Source organism: Dendrobates tinctorius, unplaced genomic scaffold (genome assembly GCF_039654945.1).
Source record: "Dendrobates tinctorius isolate UK_male_01 unplaced genomic scaffold, ASM3965494v1 ptg000060l, whole genome shotgun sequence".
In the NCBI taxonomy this organism is placed as follows: Eukaryota; Metazoa; Chordata; class Amphibia; order Anura; family Dendrobatidae; genus Dendrobates; species Dendrobates tinctorius.
Genome location: NW_027361728.1, coordinates 89,721,628 through 89,748,526, shown reverse-complemented (window position 1 = coordinate 89,748,526; position 26,899 = coordinate 89,721,628).

Sequence of the window (26,899 nt, the reverse complement as noted above, 5' to 3'; positions counted from 1 at the left end):
TTGACGGGTGACAAAGTGCCCCAGCTGCCTAAAAATCCAAATCCCATAGTGTCCTAGCCTCCTGAGATCCTAGGCCTTATAGTGCCCTAGCTGCCTTAAGCGCCACAATGTCCTAGTCTTCACAAGTTATGGTCCCATAGAATCTCAGCCTCCTCATGTCCCAGGCCTTATAGTGCCCAGGTGCCTAAAGTCTCCTAATGGCACAACCTACAAAGTCCCAGGTGCCATAGAATCCCAGCCTCCACAATCTCAGATCCCTTTGAGTCCAAGCCACCTCAATCCCATATCCCATAGTGTCCCAGCAGTCTCAATCCCACATCCCATCGAGTCCCAGCCTCCTCAATCCCAGGTCCCATAGAATCCCAGCTGCCTCGTCAATCCCACATGCCAGAGTCCCACTCCCAGCCTCCTCAATCGATCCCATATCCCATAGAGACTGTCGGGGGCACACATTGTACATAATGGGGCACAAGCACAACAGCCACAGCCAGGCCGCACAACGCACATGGTGTTGCCCGGGCACTGAGTCTGACTGACTGACCTGCTGTTGGTGCAGCATGCAGCTGAGCAGTCCACTGTCCAGACCAGTGGTAAGTACAGGCCGGCCAGGTGATGATGACTTAGCTTGGCAGCCTGCCTGGTGCCTGCGGTTACCAGCGTCACGGCATGGGTGGCGGCATTGACCCCTGACTAGATGGCGGCGGCCCTCACCACAGCTCAGCCCCCGCAGCATGTGCACCTGTCCTGTCCCAATTGCCGCACTGCCGCAAGTATCAGTGCACGGGGCCATGGCCCAGCGGGGTGTGCATTGACTGAGTCTGTGCAGATATCAGTGCGCGGTATCCCTTCATTCCGGCTGGAAGCAGAGCCCGCCCTCCTCCTCCTCTGTGCACTGCAGCCTTCAAGTACCGAATCGTGGCTCCGGATCTCCCCGGTTCGGGGAACAGGCTGCTTTTTTAACAAGCGGTTCCATCGAACCGGGGAAAACCGGCTGAATCTCATCCCTGCGTAGAATCCCAGCTGCCTCATCAATCCCACATGCCAGAGTCCCACTCCCAATCTCCTCAATTGATCCCATATCCCATAGAGACTGTTGGGGGCACACATTGTATATAATGGGGCACAAGCACAACAGGCACAGCCAGGCCGCACAACAAACATGGTGTCACCTGGGCTCTGAGTCTGACTGACTGACCTGCTGTTGGTGCAGCATGCAGCTGAGCAGTCCACTGTCCTGACCAGTGGTAAGTACAGGCCGGCCAGGTGATGATGACTGAGCTTGGCAGCCTGCCTGGCGCCTGCGGTTACCGACGTCATGGCGTGGGTGGCGGCATCCCTCACCTCAGCTCAGCCCTCGCAGAAAGTGCGCCTGTCCTGCCCCAATTGCCGCACTGCCGCAGGTATCAGTGCGCAGGGGCCTAGGCCGGCAGGGTGTGCACTGACTGAGTCTGTGCAGATATAAGTGCGTGATATCCCTTCATTCCAGCTGGAAGCAGAGCCCACCCTCCTCCTCCTCTGTGCGCTGCAGCTTTCTAGTACCGGATCGTGGCTCCGGATCTCCCCGGTTCGGGGAACAGGCTGCTTTTATAACAAGCGGTTCCATCGAACCGGGGAGAACCGGCTGAATCTCATCCCTGCATAGAATCCCAGCTGCCTCATCAATCCCACATGCCAGAGTCCCACTCCCAACCTCCTCAATTGATTCCATATCCCATAGAGACTGTCGGGGGCACACATTGTACATAATGGGGCACAAGCACAACAGGCACAGCCAGGCCGCAAAACACACATGGTGTCGCCCGGGCTCTGAGTCTGACTGACTGACCTGCTGTTGGTGCAGCATGCAGCTGAGCAGTCCACTGTCCAGACCAGGGTAAGTACAGGCCGGCCAGGTGATGATGACTGAGCTTGGCAGCCTGCCTGGCGCCTGCGGTTACCGGCGTCACGGCGTGGGTGGCGTCATTGACCCCCGGCTGGATGGCGGCGGCCCTCACCTCAGCTCAGCCCCCGCGGCAAGTGCGCCTGTCCTGCCCCAATTGCTGCACTGCCGCAGGTATCAGTGCGCAGGGGCCTAGGCCGGCAGGGTGTGCACTGACTGAGTCTGTGCAGATATCAGTGTGCGGTATCCCTTCATTCTGACTGGAAGCAGAGCCCGCCCTCCTCCTCCGTGCGCTGCTGCATTCAAGTACCGGATCGCGGTTCTGGATCTCCCTGGTTCGGAGTACCGGCTGCTTTTTTAACAAACGGTTCCATCGAACTGGGGAGAACCGGCTGAATCTCACCCCACCTATAGGTGTGATAACATGCTGTGAGAGCAGACTAGTCTGGGGAAAACAACACTCCATTGACTATTCCAAGACCTAATTAGAATAGGAAAAGTGGACATAGGAAATTGCAACCTATTTATCACCATTGGGACATTGGAGAGTCAAATGAAACCTTAACAATCATATTGAAATGGTCACTCTCTGATACATCCATATACTGTAGATAATTAATAGTTCTTCAAAATTGAAAGAGCTCAGCAGGTAAAGTCTCTACAGATGAGTATTTAATTGAATTCTACTAGAATGTTAAAAAAAAAATCCTGTTTAGCAAAAATGCAGATTTTTTTGTAATTTGGTTCTGCACTGATTCAAAAAAATGGTGGCTGACCCTCCAATTTTAACTATTCTTTGTCTAGTTCTTGGTGCATTTTCTTATCACCGCCACCAAGCGCTGGATCCATTGTCATCTTCCTGCTAGGCCAAGACTTCTGGCTCCAATGAAGTCCAGAATGTTTCTGCGGATGCAAGCAAGGTCATGGAATAGGCTGTGACGTCATGACATTGCAACCTAATGCATTTTTTGCACAGAATTGTCCCAGGTCTCATCAGAGCTGGAAGTCCTGGCCTAATTTGAAGAGATTCAGCACTCGTTGGCCATGATAAGAAGATGTGCCGCGCTCCGGTCAATGGACAATGAAGAATAAAAGGTCTGGAGAGGTGAGCGGTAACGTGAGTTTAGGTACTCTTTTCTATATTCCATATCATATGCGTTGTAGCTAGAGTTGAGCGAAACGGGTCGAAAAAATTCAAAAGTCGACGACTTTTGGCAAAGTCGGGTTTCATGAAACGAAACCCGACCCTAGGATGAGGTCGGCCACGAGGTCGGCGACTTACGTGCCAAAGTCGCGTTTCAAAAGTTTGTTTTGCGCTCTTTTTCAGCCAATCAGGATCCACGGACACTGTGGGCAAAGTGATGACATAGGCACGGGTCACCTCCATCTTTCAGAAGGGCATGCAAGTGATTGGCTTGCTTTGGTGGGCGTCACAGGGGGTATAAAAGGGCGTGCACGCCGACCGCCATCTTACTTCTGCCGATCTTAGTATAGGGAGAGGTTGCTGCTGATTCTGTAGGGAGAGCGTTAGGCAGGGAAGAAGACAAAAAAACTGCTTCTGCTGCTAGCGATTTGGCCTGCACAACACACAAGTCACTGTGTGTGCAGTGCAAGGGGAGGCTATATTGTGGTGTATCAGTGGTGTTGGTTGTTGGGCTGCCTTTTAAGGCTTCCTGACACGCTGGCATTGCTGTTTACCCACTGCTCCGCAAACTGCTTTTTTAAAAGCAATCCAATCTCCCTTATCCTCTCGTCACTTTGGTCACAGGCAGCTGTGCCATCGAGCGTGTCACATAGCGCTCAGATATCAGTGGGCCGCACACAATCCACAAGTGTCCAGTGTCCAAAAGTGTACGCAGAGATTCAAAATCTCCATTATCCTCTCGTCACTTTGGTCACAGGCAGCTGTGCCATCGAGCGTGTCACATAGCGCTCAGATATCAGTGGGCCGCACACAATCCACAAGTGTCCAGTGTCCAAAAGTGTACGCAGAGATTCAAAATCTCCATTATCCTCTCGTCACTTTGGTCACAGGCAGCTGTGCCATCGAGCGTGTCACATAGCGCTCAGATATCAGTGGGCCGCACACAATCCACAAGTGTCCAGTGTCCACAAGTGTGTGCAGAAATTCTAAAACTCCCCTGTCCTATAGACACCTTGTACCTTGTTTTACATTACTATATAGTTTGTTGGATTTTGTCTACATTTCTACCAAAAATGAGGAAGGCTGGTGGAAGAGGCCGTGGAATTGGGCGGGGGTTGGCAGCTGGTAATGATGGTGTTGGTGGTGGATCTGATGGTAGTGGCAAGAGCAAAATAGGACCGAATGCAGGAGGTGCTGACCCTGCGTCATCGTCTGGCTACATAAGGCCTCGAACGCTTAGTTTTCTAGGAGTTGGAAAACCGCTTTTAAAGGCAGAGCATCAGGAAAAAGTTTTGTCTTACATTGCTGACTCAGCCTCCAGCTCTATCGCCTCCTCTTCTTCAGTTGTAAAAAGTAAAAGCACTGAGTCGTCATTGGAGGCTCATGTTCATGAACCACACCTTTCCTTGTGTCCTTCACCCCAACCAAGATTGAAGGATGACGCAGGCCATACTACTGATTACTCCATGGAGCTGTTTTCACATACCATGCCTGGATTATCAAGTCAAATGGTGAATTACCCAGGCCAAGATGAATCTGACATGGAGTGCACTGATGCACAGCCGCTGATGGATGATTCTGCTGGTACATTCACTCAGAGCACTACATTGTCATCGCAGTGTACAGAGCCAGATTTTGACCCTGATGAGACTCAGGTGCCCCTTCCCGCACACTATACCACCATACACGGTGACACAGAGAAAGGTGCACATGACATAGAAGAGGAGGTGATGGATGACCCAGTTGTTGACCCAGATTGGCATCAATTGGGGGAAGAGGGTGCTGCTTCCAATAGCTCAGATGAGGAGCATCCACAGCAGACATCGACATCGCAACAGCTGTTATCTGGCAGGCCCGGAGCACTCCAAAGACAGGTTCCAAACATCAAAAGAGTTGCTGGACAGCTTGTCCAGAGGGTCAAAAGATCACAGCGTGCTAGGCCGCAAAATGTCTGCCAAAGTAGGAAGAGTGCAGTGTGGCACTTTTTTGAACAAAATCCTCATGATCAGGCCAAGGTTATCTGTAAGAAGTGCGCAAAGACCTTTAGCCGAGGGAAAAATCTGAAAAATTTGAATACCAGTTGCATGCTTAGACATTTAACCAGCATGCACTTGCAAGCGTGGACACAACACCAAACCTCAAGTGCCACATGTGCAACTGATCACAACGAAGGTAGTCAGCAACGCTACATTGTTTCCCCCACTGTAAGCCCACCGGTTAGCACAGCAGCAAATGTTGAGGTGTCGTTGCAAGGCCACAGCAGTCAGGGAATCCCACTGTTATATCAACGAAAGACTGATTCTAGGCCATCAGAAAGAACACCAACTCCATCACCATCATCAACCCTCTCTCAGTCCGCCCTGTCCACCGCTCCTTCCACCATATGCAGCTCTCAAGTCCAGCTCACCCTCCCAGACACTATGAGTAGGTCAAGAAAGTACTCAGTCTCTCATCCGCGTACACTGGGTTTGAACGCCCACATTGCCAAACTAATCTCGTTTGAGATGATGCCCTTTCGGTTGGTGGAAAGCACAGCTTTCCGCGAACTCATGGCCTATGCAGTACCACGCTATGACCTACCCAGTCGCCACTTCTTCTCTCGCAAAGCCATCCCAGCCCTCCACCATCATGTGAAAGACCGCATTGTCCATGCACTCAAGCAGTCAGTGAGCGGAAAGGTGCACCTCACAACTGATGCATGGTCCAGTCGGCATGGCCAGGGCCGTTACGTGTCCATCACTGCGCACTGGGTTAATGTGGTGGATGCAGGGTCCACAGGGGACAGCGGTGGTGGGACAGTGCTGCCTAGCCCACGGTATAGGAAACAGTTGGCTGTAGGAGTTCCACCCTCCTCCTCCTCCTCCTCCTCCAGAAGCGACAGCTCGTCCACAGAGCGCAGTCGTACGAGCACTCCATCTGCAGCTGCCACTGTTGCACACGATGTGTCCCCCTATCGAGCAGCTAGTGGAAAGCGTCAGCAGGCTGTGTTGCAGATGATGTGTTTGGGCGACAGACACACCGCCGATGTGCTGGCCGAGTACTTGAAGCGACAAACTGAGTCATGGCTGGGCAGTGTACATCTTGAGGCAGGCAAGGTAGTTAGTGATAACGGCCGTAATTTTGTGGCAGCCATAGCCCTTTAAAAACTCAGCCACATACCTTGCTTGGCTCACACCTTGAACCTGGTGGTGCAGTGCTTCCTCAAAAATTATCCGGAGTTAACAGCCCTGCTCCAGAAGGTGCGAAGACTGTGCGCGCACATCCGCCGGTCGCCTGTACACTCCGTTCATATGCAGAAGCTGCAGCGATTGCTCCACCTTCCCAACCACCGCATCATTATCGACATTGCAACAAGGTGGAACTCCACCCTGCACATGGTGGAGCGGCTGTGCGAGCAGAGGCAGGCCATAATGCATTTGTGGGAGGATACACGGCCAGGCACTTTGAGAGCAGACATGGAGTTGACAGGCGTGCAGTGGTCGAAGCTGAAAGACCTTTGTAAAGTCCTTCAGTATTTTGAGGAATGCACACGGCTGGTAAGCGCAGACGACGCCATCCTAAGCATGAGCATCCCACTTATGCGTCTGCTCATGCAAACTTTGACGCACCTTAAGGAGCAGGCGTCTGCAGCCAATGTTGATGAGGAGGAAGAGGAGGAGGGAATCCTTGATGACATTCAGCCATTGTCTGCTCAGGGACCTCTCCTGGACGAGGTGGAGGAAGAAGAGGAGGAGGAGGAGGAGGATGATGGGGATGATTACTTAGGGGAGGAGGATGCATCTCGTGGGGCAAGTGAAAATGTTGGCGTGGCAAGGTCTGGTACAGGGTTTGTGCGTGACTGGAGGGATGTGGATTTGCCAGAAACTGCTCCTCCACCCAGCACTCGCAGTGCATCATTGACACCGGGAACATTGGCCCACATGTCAGATTATGTCTTGCGGATCCTAAAAAGGGACCCCCGCATTGCCAAAATGATGAACGATGACGACTACTGGTTGGCCAGCATCCTGGATCCACGCTATAAAGGCAAATTACAAAACATCATGCCACAGGAGAACCTTGACCTAATATTGGCTAATAAACAAGCAACTCTGGTAAATCGGTTGCTTGAGGCATTCCCAGCACACAGCAGCGGTGATGGTTCTCACACGAGCCGTACGGGCCGGGGGCAGTTTGGCAGAGGTGTTCGTGGTGCACACAGCAGAAGTGGCGTTGGAGACAGGGGTTTCATGACAATGTTGTGGACTGATTTTTCAAATACCGCTCACACAACTGGTAATACTGCATCGATGGAAAGTGACAGGAGACAGCAGTTGTCAACTATGGTTACAAACTACTTTTCCTCCCATATCGATGTTCTCCCACACAGGTCATTCCCCTTTGACTATTGGACCGCTAAACTGGAAACCTGGCCTGAATTGGCCCAATATGCCTTACAGGAGCTCGCTTGCCCAGCTGCAAGTGTGCTATCGGAAAGAGTCTTCAGTGCAGCTGGATCAATCCTGACAGAAAAAAGGACCCGTCTGTCAACCCAAAATGTGGATGATCTAACCTTCATTAAAATGAACCACGCATGGGTTTCCAAGGATTTTGTCCCACCTTCCCCTGATGACACATAGGGTGACAGAAAAATGGCTTGCTTTGGTCCACCTCTTCCTGGTACTTCACCTATTTCGCCTTTTGCATCAGTTGAATGTCCAACATCAACATATGCCACTTTCTAAAACTCCCTAACTGTGCTGCCTCCCCCCCCATGGCCGGGGTCACTACCTAGCGCACGACACCGTGCGAGTGCCGTTGCCCTGGACAGGTGGGTAGGCCGACTCTTGGGCGCGAGCACTGGCACAGGGTCTCTCATAGTGCAATCAAGTGTCTCTGACGGCGGTGGTGCACACCCGCCGTCAGACACACCGCTGTACTATGAGGGGACCAGTGCCAGTACCGACGCCCACGAGTGGGCCCCCCTTGCTTGGCCAGGGCCCCAGCATTTGCAATCTTTACCTCTCCCTGCTCCTCCGCTGTGTAATCTGGGCCGTCAAATCCATACTGTGCCTGACACCGTCTGAGCCTGCCTCCTGAGACATATATTTTGAATGTGTACGCTATCCATACATGTTATCCAGGGATACGGTACCCCTTCTAACCTTTGTGCAATGACGTGCAATCCATACTGGGCCTAACACCGTCTGAGCCTGCCTCATGCTGTATAGACATATATTTTGAATGTGTACACTATCCATACATGTTATCCGGGGATACGGTACCCCTTCTAACCTTTGTGCAATGACGTGCAATCCATACTGGGCCTAACACCGTCTGAGCCTGCCTCATGCTGTATAGACATATATTTTGAATGTGTACACTATCCATACATGTTATCCGGGGATACGGTACCCCTTCTAACCTTTGTGCAATGACGTGCAATCCATACTGGGCCTAACACCGTCTGAGCCTGCCTCATGCTGTATAGACATATATTTTGAATGTGTACGCTATCCATACATGTTATCCGGGGATACGGTACCCCTTCTAACCTTTGTGCAATGACGTGCAATCCATACTGGGCCTAACACCGTCTGAGCCTGCCTCATGCTGTATAGACATATATTTTGAATGTGTACGCTATCCATACATGTTATCCAGGGATACGGTACCCTTTCTAACCTTTTGCAATGACGTGCAATCCATACTGGGCCTAACACCGTCTGAGCCTGCCTCATGCTGTATAGACATATATTTTGAATGTGTACGCTATCCATACATGTTATCCGGGGATACGGTACCCCTTCTAACCTTTGTGCAATGACGTGCAATCCATACTGGGCCTAACACCGTCTGAGCCTGCCTCATGCTGTATAGACATATATTTTGAATGTGTACACTATCCATACATGTTATCCGGGGATACGGTACCCCTTCTAACCTTTGTGCAATGACGTGCAATCCATACTGGGCCTAACACCGTCTGAGCCTGCCTCATGCTGTATAGACATATATTTTGAATGTGTACGCTATCCATACATGTTATCCGGGGATACGGTACCCCTTCTAACCTTTGTGCAATGACGTGCAATCCATACTGGGCCTAACACCGTCTGAGCCTGCCTCATGCTGTATAGACATATATTTTGAATGTGTACGCTATCCATACATGTTATCCGGGGATACGGTACCCCTTCTAACCTTTGTGCAATGACGTGCAATCCATACTGGGCCTAACACCGTCTGAGCCTGCCTCATGCTGTATAGACATATATTTTGAATGTGTACGCTATCCATACATGTTATCCGGGGATACGGTACCCCTTCTAACCTTTGTGCAATGACGTGCAATCCATACTGGGCCTAACACCGTCTGAGCCTGCCTCATGCTGTATAGACATATATTTTGAATGTGTACGCTATCCATACATGTTATCCAGGGATACGGTACCCTTTCTAACCTTTGTGCAATGACGTGCAATCCATACTGGGCCTAACACCGTCTGAGCCTGCCTCATGCTGTATAGACATATATTTTGAATGTGTACGCTATCCATACATGTTATCCGGGGATACGGTACCCCTTCTAACCTTTGTGCAATGACGTGCAATCCATACTGGGCCTAACACCGTCTGAGCCTGCCTCATGCTGTATAGACATATATTTTGAATGTGTACACTATCCATACATGTTATCCGGGGATACGGTACCCCTTCTAACCTTTGTGCAATGACGTGCAATCCATACTGGGCCTAACACCGTCTGAGCCTGCCTCATGCTGTATAGACATATATTTTGAATGTGTACGCTATCCATACATGTTATCCAGGGATACGGTACCCTTTCTAACCTTTGTGCAATCACGTGCAATCCATACTGGGCGTGAGAACGGCTGGCGAGTTGTTAAGCAAGCTACAGCACCTGTCCAGACAAGTACAGGGATTCCCTAGCGAGGAGACTTATTTGATTGTTTTCTATGTTGGGACAGCAATTTTTGGGGAGCACTATACTCTGGAGAATGATAGATGGGGCCCACCATACACTGGAACATTCCAAAGGTGGACATCAGACACTGGAGCAGCATTTACAGGGCCCATTATACATTAGAGCAGTAGAAATGGGGCCCATTATGTTTGGAGCATTATTTGGGCCCATAAGACAGTGGAGCTTCATCCATGGGGACCAACATATACTGTAGCATTATGTGGAGCTCATCATATACTGTTTCAAACATTATATGGGACCAATGATTTTGTATGGAGAAATAGATGGGCCTCGTCATGAGATGTAAAAAGTGAGGTATTTTTCATTGTACTATACCGCTATTTCTCTGCCGTATCGGAGCATGATGAGTTGTGGTATGTGTTAAAGGGGCGCTCTTTCACCCAGGGCACATGAAAACCTGCAGCCAGCCCTCCCCCCCCACAAATTTAGCCAAATAACCCCCATTTTTCAGTGCGTAACTTGTATTATGAAGTTAATTAAGGTTGACAAGCTTAAGTACGAAGAATTGATGCTTTTGGCATTCAAATGGGCACTGTAGGTGTGTTTCCTGTCCTCCTCTCACTGCCGACTTTTATTCCCCATTGACTTACATTGGGTTTCGTGTTTCGGGACGACCCCGACTTTTCCCTATAATCGGACGATCTTGCTCGACCCGACTTTTGGAAAAGTCGGGTTTCACGAAACGAAACGCGACCCTAAAAAAGCAAAAGTCGCTCAACTCTAGTTGTAGCTGTTTTTGATCTGACCCAAAGTCAGATTACGGGTTCACCAGTGAGGCCAAATTAAAAGACTAGGCCCTTAAAATTACAACCACTCAAAAAAAGGAATGCACACTTGTGAGAAGAACAATTCTGTTTATTTCCCTGGGAGTAGTTCTTATACCATTTGCAGACAATGTATTTTCCATTTGGAAAACTCCAACTGCCATCCCTTACTGATGAAAATGTTATGATAACTTTCATTCATCATGCCTTTCATAGTAAACTACCTATAACATGGTTATCTAAGAACTTCAGAACATTGTATTTAAAAAAAATATATATATTAGATCAAGTATGAAACCTTGACTATGAGTCCATGAGACTGGTTAATACTAAACAAAATGTAGAACAAAGAAGAAAAAAACATTAACCCCAAAGCATAGTGTGCTCCATTACTTTTGTGGAGAACAATGTAACTGCGAATCTACGGTAATTTCTTGGAAAAATCCTCCACGAGAACAGGTGAATTCCAATTCTGCCAGATCTGCTCATCTCTAAAAGTCATTGTCAGGGGTGAATATGAAAATAGTATCTAAAACAGTAAACCCCTAGTCTATAAACCCTTGGTTGCACTTTTTGAGGGAAAACTCCAATAGCACAGTATGTGGATTATGTGGTGGTCATCATTTACAGATAGCATCTGAAAGCTAAAACCGAAGCACATCCTTTTATTTTTAAAAGGAAAAAGTCAATGAGAATAATAGAGCATGAGGTCTTTCAAGTCTTGTTGTACAGGAATCTTTTATTAAGGCATAAGGCACGTGCACATTTCCTCTGCATTTATCCATAGCACCGCAGCAATGTTGATAGAAAAAAAACAAAAGGTTTCCAAGCTCACAGCTACCAAAGGCCGCCGCTGTCGAAAGGACTAATAAGTTGAGCTAGCATTTTGAACTGTTTAGCTGAACACGGAACTTTCCAAGTAATATGCAAACCAAGCAGGATAGAACCAAGTCAGCAGTAACTCTGTCATGTCTTTTTAAATAACAATATAATCACTACAAACACTTTCCGAAGGAGGCAGGAATTGTGGCTGAAAGTAATCAGTTTTATCAATTGCATGCTGTCACAGAAATGAACAAATCAGCAATACTTTGACTGGATAAGAAATATATAACGCACCAACTGTAAAATTTGTTCTTTGCATTATACTTTTTAATCTTCTAAGTTCATACTTTGTAATGATGTAATTTCGCTGAAACTGATGAACTGAACAAGCAAGGATTGGATGGAGCAGTGTCTGAACATTGTCTCGCTCACTGCGCAGGTGCCTACACAAATTGACAGTAAAGTATTTCTTGAACTTTTATTGTGATGGAGCCCATGCCCTACTTGTCTATTTTAATGATGTATGGTCCTTTCTTTATGATGGTTAATCTAATGATGGAATAATTCCCGGAAGGTTACAGAAGCCATTCTCTATATTTCTTGCCTACTGGCTGATTCACTCGATGATTGATACCCAGAGCTGTGTTTCATCTCAAGTGAAATATATGTCTGTTCCTTCTTTTGCAAACTTTTCACTCAAACCATAATTTGAAGCAAGTATTTTCCGGCTCAGATTCTCCATTTTCAATTTTAATCAACCCATAGTCATAATTTAACTTTTCATCTTGATCAGAAATGTTTCCAACAAATTAAATGTCTCCTACCTAGTACCCTATCCGCATACTTGCTGTATGACTGAACATGAATGTGATTCATTTGTAGCTTTAAGAAAAATTATTTGATGCTTGAGTCATATTTTCTCATAAATTAGAGAAAAAGCAAATGTAAGTGTGCAACTCAGGCTTTATAGGTCACAAACATATCTATTTTGAAAATCGATGCCAAATTGCATTAGCAATTAAGTTAAAATTCAGAGCTCAAAATTTTGAACTTAAAGTTATAGAATACTAATTAAAGGGGTTGTCCCAGACTTTTGTATTGATGGCCTATCCTTAGGATGTTCTTAGTTGCGGAGCTGCACACCCCAGCTATATCAACTACATAGTGGCCACTTTCGGGTACTGCACATCCACCCCCTATTGATCCACATAGGGCCCCGATGTTCAGTGCATGTCCATGGACACTATGCAGTTGATGAAGCTGTGCTCTGTAGTTCTGTAAGTGACCACAGCCAGGCATTTGTAACAGCTGATTGACGAAAGTGTCAGGTGTCGCACCCTCACTGATCAGATATTGGCAACTTATTATAAGGACGGGCCAACAATATAAAAGTCCCAGAAAAACTCTTTAATCGTTGACAGTGGGAACCGAGAAGATGGGAGCAAAGATTTCATTATAGGATTCTTTTTCTTTTTTTTGGAATATACATTATTTTAATACTCATTAAAAATCTAGCTAAAAAATAATAATTAAATATTACATTAGTGCACTTTTTTTTTAAATGTATAAATCTGCAATAACCCTCCACATGTGGCACTGAGAAAGTCATTATGTGGAGTTTATGATAACCTTTAGGGCACATACCCTTTTGCGAGAAAAAAAAGGTCCAATTTCCGGACTGAAAAAACGGACAAGTGCTGTGCGAGTGTCATGCGATTTCAGTGCGATTTTTCCAAACGCTCCCATTTGTAAACTATTTAACCCCTTGAGATGGATTTCAGCGTGGGACATGACTGTACGGCAGATAGATATAGGATATTGTTGCTTTTTTACTTTTCTACAGGAGAACAAGGGCTCAGATTGGATTGGGAGTTTAATAAAGATGGCAAAAATGTGTGTTTAATTATTTCATTAAAAGACTTTATTCTTAATGTGTGTTTTTTTAACCCTTTCATAATATTGGTTAGGTGTCTAATTGACACCTCTCCATTATTAACCAGGCATGATATCACCTCACAATAGCAACAGGGAGAACATAGAAACTCCTTGCAGATGTTGTCCTTGGTGGGATTCGAACCCAGGACTCCAGCAATGCCAGGCTGCAGTGCCTTGCCATTGTTCTAACCCTGCTGCTGCTCACCTGTCTGAGTTGCAGCTTCACTTCTGCCTTCTTGCTCACCACCTCATATGCAACTTACAAACAAGGTGGAACTCCATCTAACAAATGCTGGAGAGACTGTACAAGTAGCATCAAGCAATACTGGTGTTTGAGCTGCAACACAAACAGGTGATTTGCTTTGTGGAACAACACTTCACAACCAACGAGAGGGTCTCCATGCGGGACATGTGTGCTGTGTTGCGAAGTTTTGAGTACTCCACAAACATAGCCAGCACTGATGATGCCATCATTTGCCTTACTATCCCACTATGCCTCCTAGAAAAGAAAAGCTTCAGGCAATCATGGATGAGGTGGTGGCATAAGAGGAAGAGTAGGAGAAAAAGGGTAACATCTACGCCATTATCAGGCCAGGCATACACACATGTTTTGGAGGAAGCATTCCTTTACCAACAGTGGCCAGGTATATAAATGTCCATCCAGAGGAAAGTTTTGGAGGACGAGGAGGAAGGGAAGGAGGAGGAGAATGAGGAACAACTGTGTTCACAGCAGGGTGGCACTTAAAAGAGCTCAGGGGCATCACTGGAGTGTGGGGTGATATACAGGATACATACAATACAGAGGACCAAGACGATAAACCTCCCTCTGAGGACAGCTTGTTGTTGCCTCTGGGAAGCCTGACACACATGAGACAGTACATGCTGCTGTACCTGAGCAACGACCACTAACTTGCCTAGATTGCTTCAAGTGCTGATTACTGTGTGGCCAACATGCTGAATCCCCACTAAAGCGTAATTGTAAAATGCAGAAATACAAGCACATGCTATTAGATGCACTACTGACAGTGTCTTCATCTGACAACGGGGGCTCAGTGGAAGCACTGACACCTGCTCAGAAGGGAGGGTTAGCATGGCAGAGTAGAAAAGCTAAATCAGCACATTGTAACATTCAGCAATACCATCTGATACAGTCCATATTAGCAGGAGGCAGAGGCAGAGTTTAGGTTATGCCTATGTATCAACTCACTAAGGATTAATAGGTTAAACACAAAAAAGGTATAGGTGGACAAGTGAAAACATACCTGTGTTAAGCTAGACAGACTGCAGACAGAAAAAGTTTGTCTCCCGTGGGTTGGCAGAAAGAGAAGCCGACCACAAAAACACAAGCTAAAGGGAAAAAATACAAGAGCATGACAGTTTCAACAACATGGTGGAAGAGTATTGGTCTACGTGTCTTCACATACTGAGTGGTGGGTCTGGCCCATTTATCTTCTAGATCTCCAAATTGGTAATGTGACCTGAGCTTGCCCTTTATGCCTTGCAGGTGCTGGCCTGCCATGCAGAAAGTGTAATGTTGGTACATGTATTTAGCTTGGCAGAAGGTGTAATCACAGGCAAGCTCATGTGCCTGTTCCCAGCCAACAAGGCTAAGCTCACATTCATTAAAATGAACCAGGTGTGGTTCCCATAGGACTTGCCCTTACCTTTGGCTGACTATAGAATTATACCAGCTGCACCCAACCATTGTTATGTTCCACCACTCCACCACAGTTTTTTTTGTTCTATTTTCCATTCACAATATTCTGTGGCCTACCCAAATTAAAAAAGATGTTTTGCCGTGTATTCCCACAGAAGCTGTTGTGCAGAGTACCCTCACAGAGGCTTTTCTCAGAGTACTCCAATAGAGACACGTGCATAGTACACATACAGGTTTTTTTTGGCACGATATTCCCACAGACACATTTGCAGCTTAGAAAAATGTGTTTTTATCACAGTACGCCCACAGACATGGATGTAGAGTATAGCTCTTTTTTAAGACCATAATTCATACACACACAGTGGCAGAGTATAATTTTTTTTAGGCCCACTAATCACACTAGGCAAACTAATCATGCAGACACAGCTCTAGTGTATACAGAAGCTTTTTGGCACAGTACTCCCAGAGGCAGGGCTGAAGAGTACACATGGAGGCTTTTGACACACTACTCTCAGAGGCTATTTGGTACAGTACTACAGTACATATAGACAATTTTTGGCACCGTATTCCCATGGACTTTTTGGCACAGTACTCCCAGTGCAAACCATAACTGATTGTGGAAACTTCACACTAGACCTCAAGCAGCTTGGGTTGTCTATCTCTCCACTCTTCCTCCAGACTCTGGGACCTTGATTTCCGAGGTCTAGTGTGAAGTATCCACAAACAATGATGGTTTTGGGAGCCATTTCATCTGCTGGTGTAGGTCCACTGTGCTTTATCAAGACCAAAGTCAGGGTAGCCTACTACCTGGAAATTTTAGGGCACTTCATGCTTCCCTCTGCCGACAAGCTTTTTGGAGATGGAAATTTCATTCTCCAGCAGGACTTGGCACCTGTCCACACTGCCAAAAGTACCAATTCCTGGTTTAAAAACAAAAGTATCACTGTCCTTGATTGTCCAGCAAACTCGTCTGACCTTAACCCTATAGAAAATCTATGAAGCATTGTCAATAGAAAGATGAGAGACACCAGACCCAACAATGCAGACAAGCTGAAGGCTGCTAACAAAGCAACCTGGGCTTCTATAATACCTCAGCAATGCCACAGGTTGATTGCATCCATGCCATGCTGCATTGATGCAGTAATTGATGCAAAAGGAGCCTCAACCAAGTATTGAGTGCATTTACTGAACATACATTTAAGTAGGTCAACATTTCGGATTTTAAAATCATTTTTCAAGCTGGTGTTATAAGGGATTCTAATTTACTGAGATAATGACTTTTGGCTTTTCATTGGCTGTAAGCCATAATCATCAACATTAACAGAATTAAACTCTTGAAATACACCTCTCTGTTTGTAATTACTCTATATAATATATGAGTTTCAGCTTTTGCATTGAAGAACTGAAATAAATTAACTTTCTGATGATATTCTAATTTTGTGAGATGTAACTGTAGAATACTTTTTAAGAAACATTACTTGTATGGATGCAGCATTATAAAAAACTATTTTTCCTGCCCACAAATGTGAATGAGATGGCTGTAATAGATATTTGTTTTAGACACACTACTCACAAAAATATTTTTTGGCCCACAAATGAGAAAGAGACAGCTGCATACTAGAATATTTTTTTAGAGACACTACTCGTATGGACACAGTTGTAGAATAAAATATTATTTTCATCCCACAAATGGGAAAGAGAAGGCTGCATAGAAGAATTTGTTTTTAGACACACCACTACCAAAAAGACGGTTGCAGAGTAGAATTTTTTTTTTTACTTACTACTCATACACACACAGCTGAAGTGTACACAGAGGCTTTTTGGAACAGTACTCCCACAGGTAGGGTAGCAGAGAAGACACAGAGACTTAAAGGCACGGTACTCCCACAGGCAGGGATGCAGAGTACACACAGAGGCTTTTGGCACAGTACTTCCACAGGAAGGATTACAGAGTACACACAGAGGCTTAAAGACACTGTACTACTACAAGCAGGTGTGCAGAGTACTCACAGCGACTTTTTGGCACTATAGTTCCACTGAGAAACATGCAATATACACACAGCAACTTTTGTAGAGTGTGCAGTCTAATTCTATCCCTCACTCCAGCTGCATCCTGCCAATATGGTAATCAGAGTAGAATGATGGCTGCACTCATGATCTGGCATTTACTGTATGTGATGGCTTTAGCATTGCCCACAGGTAAAAGCTTGTTGATTGACTGTGCTGCACCCTTTCAACAAACTTTATTAAGCATTCGAACCTGAACAGAAAACTGGACATCCTGGTAAACATCTGTGTGTGGGGTTCAATACCAAACACTAGGTGTCCTATAAGGACCCTAAACTTTACAGTTCAGATTCACTCATCCCTAGTCATGGATACACTGTGCGCAGAACAACATGGGCATTTTTACCATAATATAATGCATTAAAACAGCATGTTTTAAATAGCATGAAAAACATTAGGAACACATCAACCACACCTGGATAGGGGATGACACTGTTATTTTAACCTATCTTTTTTTTTTAAATCTCAAAACCATGCATCTTCTGTAAATAGTTAGCATGAATGCATGAAAATAAGCACATTTGAATTCATGCTCTTCTCACTTATTCATTCATCCATTATTAATGCATTGCTATGTGCTGATACTCGAGTTTGTATTCCTAGTTCTGAAGCTGCATGCTGTGCGTTGCATTAAAAACTATATAATAATGTATAGAAAGGCTTTGCTTGAATCAAATTTACAAAACTGCTTTTATGAGCAACGCTATTGAACTATAAACTGTCTCTTCTTATTTCTCCAGCATTTACTTTACAGTGGATGATTTCATATGCATTTCCATTAACCTTAAGATTTCTAATCCTGTTGCTTCAATGAATAATGCACAACAGCGATAATCATACAGTATTTCAGTTTGTATTATCCTAAAGGTGGTCATTCACATAGTGACTACCAATCTGAAATGAAGGATTAACATATGATGGTACATGCATATACGGTACTTTTGAACCAATATATAATTTTTCAAAATTCTTTATCAAAAAGCTTCTAATTTATGTTTCTTCTAAGACCAGTGTCTCTAAAGGAAGAAAAAAAAGAAATCATGGTCAAAATAATGCAGATTTTCATTTTCTTTAAGATTAAAGTTCACAAAATTTACATTTCAGGATAATCATTTTATGCCAATAGCTTGCATAATGTAGTTGAAAATTTAAATTCATTAGTGTAATCCTACATAAATCTCTAGTATAATCATACAGTTAAATGAGGACTTTTTTACTACCTTAAAGAGGTCGTCCCCTTTCAGTTAATTTTGGTACATGAGTTCAGTTTGGAATAAAAAACAAACTACGCTGTTAAGAACTTCCCCAGATCCTCTGATGAGTTAACATCGCACATTGACTGCTGTGTGGACGTCATATCAATAGCACATCAGCCAGTCAGTGAGCTCTGCGGCTATGCCACTGTGAAAGGAACACCCCACTCACAGCTGCCGAGCTCACTGATTGACTGCTGTCTTGTTGACATGACGTGAGCGCCACAGACAATCCAAGACACCAGGAGCAATGTTGGAGACTGGATGGTGGACCTAAGGAAGGTGAGGACAGTGCAGTTTCTTTGTATTTTTTTCCAAGCTGCGCTTAGGTCTGAAATTTAACTGAAAGAGGACAACCCTTTTAATTCACTAGTAAGAGGCTCTTAGCCATTTATTGCATGTCCATTTATGTAACACCCTTTAGATTTTGATAAATCTACAGACAGGAGCATTTGAAGGTCTGCAAGACAGAATACCCTTCCTTTGCAAAAAAAATGTGTCTAGAAGTATTTGTCTACTCTTAGAAGGTAAAAAGTTGACCTTAAAAGTAGACTAGCAAGTTGATCCAGGGGAAGCCAAAGACCACATAAGGCGGATGCAACTTGTCGAATGTTAGGGGAAAAATTCCTGCCCAATAATAGAGAACAGACTGTTCTAAAATGTTCTCATGGTAAAACAGATGATACTGGCTGCTCTGGGAAATTCTTTATTAATGAACTATGACAGATATGAGTTACTTGATGTGACAGCCATAATGCCTTGACATCACTTTTATTTTAGCAAATGTTGATTGTTGCTCAGTTATAGAACGTGACTGTCCTATTTATCTGGGAACATTAGTGAAGATACATTATCTTTTAATCGGATGAAAAATATTGTGTTGATAAGTACCACCATTATGTTTATGAAAACAGATTACCACTAGAGATAAGCAAATCATTTCCAAACATCAAATTTATCTAGACTTTGGCAAAATTAATGAATTTGGGCAAATAATTTTGCTTAATTTCGTTTCTCAAAAATCTAGCAAAATGCATCTTGCTGGATTCTGAGGTCTGTGAAATGTTAAACAAATCAACGAATGCTTATTCTCACCTCTCCTAAACATTCCTAATACCTGTCTTGCCACCACTCCCAATCAAATCCTCTGCAAATCTCTGTCCTTTTTTTTCTTTTGACGTGCAACATTCAGAATCTACACAGCAACAGGGCTCCCACCATTGAGAAAGCCTCTATTGTGAGGAAGCATGGTATGATTTAATCATTACCTCTGTCGCCCAAGAAGCTCCAGTGCAGAGTGAAGATGCCTGATGTCATGCGCCAAAAGAAAGAAAACATTGCTTTTTCAACCTATGTTGATTATACTTGAGGGTCTCAAGAGACCCCAGAGTACAATAAGAAGCAATAATCAAAAATAAGAAAAGTCTAGGCAAAAGAAAGCTTCAATACTAACTCATCCAAATAGAGAAGGAAGCCATAATCAAAATATAAAAATATGTATATTTTATTGAGATAAGATTAAAATCACAAGCAAAAACAGAAAGAAATATTAAAAGTGGGTACTGTAAAAATCACCACAACAAGAGGTAAGAGGTAGATATATATCCTTCTTTTTCAGAGATTGTTGGTCCAAGTATAAATAGATGTATACTCATTCAAATACATGCCAAGAATTTTTTCATATAGATAATTAGTGCAAAAGTGCAAATGTATAGAAAATAGCATAGGAAGGCATGATAAAGGAATGAGAAAGTACTTATGCAAATTGCGGCAAAAAGAAATAAGGAGGACAGTGTATTACCTCAAGTGGCGGGCAGGAGGGTCCCGGACGCGCGTTTCGCGGCTGCTTTCTCAAGGGGCGCAAAGAGGGGCTGCTGAAAGGTCCTTTTATACCGTGGTCAAGCAGTGGAGGTCAGCGTGTGACAGCGCTTCCGGTGGGCGGGCCAGAGCGGAGCCGTCATGGGTAAGCGTCATGCTTTGCCGCGCCTCCTCACTGCTCGACGCAGTGAGGAGGCGCGGCAAAGCATGACGCTTACCCATGACGGCTCCGCTCTGGCCCGCCCACCGGAAGCGCTGTCACACGCTGACCTCCACTGCTTGACCACGGTATAAAAGGACCTTTCAGCAGCCCCTCTTTGCGCCCCTTGAGAAAGCAGCCGCGAAACGCTCGTCGGGGACCCTCCTGCCCGCCACTTGAGGTAATACACTGTCCTCCTTATTTCTTTTTGCCGCAATTTGCATAAGTACTTTCTCATTCCTTTATCATGCCTTCCTATGCTATTTTCTATACATTTGCACTTTTGCACTTATTATCTATATGAAAAAATTCTTGGCATGTATTTGAATGAGTATACATCTATTTATACTTGGACCAACAATCTCTGAAAAAGAAGGATATATATCTACCTCTTACCTCTTGTTGTGGTGATTTTTACAGTACCCACTTTTAATATTTCTTTCTGTTTTTGCTTGTGATTTTAATCTTATCTCAATAAAATATACAATAAGAAGCAATTGATTCATATCAAATAACTAGATGCAAAGTAAGTATCACGGCCAAGTTTGAGTAAAGGCCGAATTTGAACTTCAGTAGATTCAAGCATCACTAGTGCCCAACATAGAACTGTGCAAAGACGAAAGTGTATTGCATTTGCTACATTGATGGAATAGCCAGCATTTAGAGAAGAGCGGATCTGAGAAGACTCAAATTCGCTAAATTGTGCAAATTTTGCCATGAAATTTGATTTGCAACCAAGTTATTGTCTACAAGTTTAATGTGTCTTATTATTCTCTGGGAACTCTCCAGATTCCAGAGCATAATAAATGTAAGGTGTAAAAAAAACCTTATACTCTCCTCTCCACTCATCTCTTTGGCCCTTCTGCTTCTGACCGTCACCAATCTGGTCCTCGGTGCATCTTCTCATCACTGCCACAGAGTGCTGAATCCCCAGGGACTTATGGCTCTAATGAGACCCAACGTGATTCTACATATGTTGTGAGTTTTCACAGGGATGAGTGACATTAAAGACCGTGAATGATTCAGAGCAGAGGGGCAGGAGAGGTGAGCGGTTAGTTGAGGATAAGTATATTTATATTTTGCAAAATTGATCAACGGTTCAGTCATCATAAAGTTGCATTCACATGGAAGAAAACTACAAAAAGACACATTTTGACGAATGCTAGCTTTTACAATATTTATATATATTCATTCAGCATTAATTTTAACTTCTGTCATAGATATGATTTTCACACATTTTTTTCAACATAAATGTTTGTATTTTACCATTTTCTTTGGACAATAGTATGCGTTTCTAACCATAAAAAGTTGCATAGCAAACTGCAATAAATCTTTGTTTTGTAGAACAAGAAAAATGTTGACATTGGTTGCTGTATGTCAATGAAAACAGTAACTGCTCTGAAAAATTTGGCGCAAACTATGGCAAAAAAAAAAACAAAAGCAAAAAAACCTTGCTTGTATCCATGGTATGCATGGCTATACTGAACCATATTTAGGGTCTATTTAAAATATTAAGGGTCTATATTTTAAAAATATTTGTATACATTAAAGAACGAGGACAAGAAGTAAGAAAAAATTAAGCTGCTGCTAAAGTAGAAAATCAGTGCAAGGTATTGTTCACCACACTTATTGGATCAACTAAATAAGGTGACACATTTTTTCATCGTACTGATGCCTTCCTCAGGCTCTCTAGTCTCATTTTTAGGCTATATTCACATGTTCAGTATTTGGTCAGTATTTTACATCAGTATTTGAAAGTCAAAATTAGGTGTGGAACAATCAGAGGAAAAGTATAAGGCCGGGATCACACATGCGATAAACGCGGCGGAGTCTCACATGTTAATACCCAGAAATGCCGCCGGCACTTGGATCGGAGCGTTCAGCTGCATGTATTGCTATACGACCGCAGGTTCCGCTCCCGAGTGCCGGCGGCAGTGCCGGGTATTAACATGCGAGGCTTGGCCTTGTTTCTCGCATGTGTGATACCGTCCTAACAGAAACAGTAGAAATCAGATTTGCTCTGGCACAACCGTCTAGGTAAAAAAGGAAATTTTTATTAGAACAATTTAAAAGAGTTTAAAACTCTTTTAAACTGCTCTGATAAAAATTTCCATTTTTTACCTGGAGGGTTGTGCCAGAACAAATCCTTTTTCCGCTCTACTGTGGCTGTGCTCACCAGCAAGATCGGCACCCTTCAGTGATATTGAAACTTCAAGCTGTTTTGGCTGTTACATTTTATCTCCCAGACCCCCCATAATAGAAACACATCACCACTTCTGTACTTTTCACCCACTCCAGATACAAGCTTACAAATACTGATGTAAAATACTGAAGGTGTGAACATGGCCTTAGTCTTATAGAATTACATTGAGAAAGTGACTTTTGCTATTGCTATGGCTTTTTTATGTAAAAATAGACACACATACAGTATGTACCATTCATGTAAATGGCAATCTTCTTTGACGTTCCATCCACCGGCTCTATGCATTATTAATGGCAGTGCATTATATAAGCTGCAGAAGAAGTAGATCTGAAAATGTAAAAAAAATGCTGTTAATGAATTGTGGTATCTGATGTTTGCCAGCAAAGCTTTACAATTTATGTTATTTTAAATGAAATGGTCCAAATATGCTTGAGCAAAATTAGCTCGAATTAAAAAGAAAATAGGAAATATGCACACTGCACAATAGCAGAAAACTCAATTCACAGCAAGATTGCAGATTGAGTTTCCATGGTAACCACATATTGTTTCTTCACACCTAATACTGTGCTATTGTAACTGCTACTTTCTAATGTAAAATAAGGCCAAACACGTTCAGGAGAATAACAATATTGAGCTGACTACTTCGGCATGACCTATGGTCTTGATGGGAGGCAACAGACACTACTATAAAAGATATGAGACCCCAGAGAGCTACAACATGTACATATTTATTAGAGATGATCAAATCTTTTGCATTTGAAAATCGCCTCCTTGTAGACATTTTTCCCAAAAATTTGATTCGCGGTGAATAAATTCTCTTTGAATAACAGATACTCTAATTTCTGTATAACGCTCTGAGGTCTCCTAGGACTGTATCCAACCCTTATGAAGGTCTTCAACACAAACAAATCCTTAGTAATGTCAAAGTGACCTACACATATACTGAGTAACTGGTTTAGGCCGGTGTGGGAAAATATGCTGCAAAGTAAGAATGCTTTCAAACATAGAAGTTTTTATTTTTATCAATTCACAAAGTGCAAAGGGAGTGAATAAAAGAAAAATCTAAATTAGATAAATATTCTATCAAAACAGCATGTATAGGTACAGTTCAGTATACTTCCAAACATTTTTTAAAGAATTGATGTTGTTGTGCCAAACATCTTGGAGAACTAACCACAAATCTGAGGATGAAGATTGCGTACCTAGAAGAATTGATGATTCTGTGCTATTTTGAAGATAGAGGATGATTATTACACAAACTATTGATGTGTTTTAGATTTCTCGTATGTTCATTCACTTTGCCTTTTGTTAACTGATAAAAATAAACTATTAAACACTTCTGTTTTTTTAAAGAAGTCTTGCATTACAGCCTTTTTTCCATACATACCTAGAACGTTTGCATTGCATCTGTATATGGTTATGGATAAATGGATGTTAACCGTTCTTCACTTTGTTACATTAGTAGAATTTATTTAGAGTGTTTCCTTTTTGGCATTTAGTCCCTATTATAGTTGCTAAACTGTGACATCTACTCACTAAATATATTTATCCCAAAATGGTTGCTGTACTGCATTTCTTTCCTTGGCTTTTATATGGACTATGACAAGTTGTGCTATACTATGTGATGTGCTGTACTGTGTAATGTGCTATACTGCGTGATGTGCTATACTATATGCTGCTCTTTACTTTGTGATGTGCTTTGCTATAGTATGTGATGTTCTATACTATATGATGTGATATACTGTGTGATGTGCTGTACTGTGTGATATGTTATAATATGTGATGCACTATACTGTGTTATGTACTATACTATGTGATGTGCTATACTATATGATGTGCTATACTATGTGTAATGACACATTTTATCTTAATTAACTAGACATCTATTTTCTGTAAACCAGGTCAAGAAAACACAGACTTTTTTGTATAAGCCTGTAATATTGACTTGTAAGTTGACATTTGATGTAACACATTGTGTTGTTATCCTGGATGACTAGAGATGCAGGATAACTGAACAATGATATTTGCTGATATGTTGCTTACACACTGTCCAGACCAGCTAGCTTGTTAACTTGTGAAACAGAGGAGTAAAATCTATGTAATTAGATTAAGTAATTAAACAATGCAAGTTGATCTTGTCACCATTCTATGGATTTGTTCCTTGTATGTGGAATTATTTGGTCACTGTGTGGTGGTAATATGTTGTCTGGCCATGATGTGACGACATTTGTTTCTTGTATTTGGTATTATTGGTCATTTCAAAAAATGTATGTGACACATTACCTTAATGAAAAATAAATAAAAATATACATAAAAAACATATTAGGTACTTTAAGAAATTTTTAATAGATTACAATAGAGTATGGCCCTACCAAAAAAGTTTTCCTTATCATGGTGGTAAGCTTAAAGAAATCTTTTGGCCAAAACAAAAGCTGATGGCTGTGTATGTGAGATGGTGTTCGATGTGAACTGTTATTGTGTGATTAGTGAGGATGTGGTCAAGAAGTACAGTTTTTCTAAGAGTGGGCTATGGGATCGTGGAAGGATCGAGAGGTGGAGGAGGAGATAGAATGGGACCTGGTTGGAGTCTCAAGGGGGCCTGAAAATTTTGATTTTGCCATTATGGGGGCCCTGAAATTCCTGGTGGCAGCATTGGCTGACCTATGCTATGTGATGTGCTATACAATGTAATGTGCAATACTGTGTGATGTTCTATACGATGTTATGTGCCATACTATATGGTGTGCTATACTATGTGATGTGTTATCAGAACGTATATATAAGGTTTTTCCTGTAAAAGTAACTTTGCACGGAGATTATCCACTGACTCCTTTTACCTTCTGATTTCTGATGGTCACTTGCTGACTCGTGGATCTGCTGCAACTGATTTCACATTATATGCTGTTTTTACAGATTAAACAGGTGAGTTTTAATCTGAGTGTAAAGGTCAGTGTATTTCTTGGATAAGACCCAAATTGAGCTGATGTCTCCTACAACTTTCTTGGTTCATGTGATGTGTTATGCAATGTGCTATACTATGTGATCTATATGATGTGCTATACTATGTGATGTGTTATACTATGTGATGTGGTAGCTGCAAGGCATTATTGGGAAGCCCATCCGGTGATGCCTGAGGTTAATGTGATTTTTCTCTAGCTGATGCAATATTCAACAATGCGTAAAACTGCAAAGAGCATTTTTGTCAACTTTTGCAAATTGAAAAGCATATTTTTTTAATTCAGTATACAGATATTCCTAAAGTTAGATGCAAATTCAATTCACATTAATTAAATTCTCTTATCTCTTGCGATTATCCATTACCACTAGGAAACATCAGCTATTTTAGAAGACAGAGTAATACAATGCAATTTTGCATTTTAGCTTGTTATGGTACATAATGTGATGTCATAATTCTGAAATTGTTGTCTCGTTACATGTTGTACTTCAAGATAGTGGTAAAATTTGTTGTCTTAAGACTTGCATTTATTTGTGAAAAAAATATCAGAAATTTGTTGAAAATTTTGAAATGTTTGCAATTTTCAAACTTTTAATTTTTATGCCCTTAAACCAGAGAGATATGTTACACGTTACACAAAATACTGTAGTTAATAAATAACTTTTCTCATTTGTCTATTTTACATCAGCACAATTTTTGAAACATAACTTTATTTTAATAGGAAGTTAAAAGGGTTAAAATTGACCAGCGATTTCTCATTTTTACAACACAATTTACAAAGCCTTTTTTTAGGGACTACACCACATTTAAACTGACTTTATGTGGCCTATATGACACAAAATACTTAAATGTGACACCAATCTAAAAATTTCACCCCTCAAAGAGCTTAAAACTACTGTCAAGAAGTTTATTAATCCTTCAGGTGCTTCACAGGAATTTTTGAAATGGGGAAGGAAAAAATTAACCTTCATTATTTTTTCACAAACATTTTATTTTAGACCCAATTTTTTATTTTCACAAGGATAACAGGAGAAAATGGACCCCGAAATATGTTGTGCAATTTCTCATGAACACGCCAATACCCAATATGTGGGGTAAAATTACTGTTTGGGCACACGGCAGGACTCGGAAGGTAAGGAGCACGATTTTACTTTTTGAACGCAAAATTGTCTGGAATCGAGAATGGATGCCATTTCACATTTGGAGAGCTC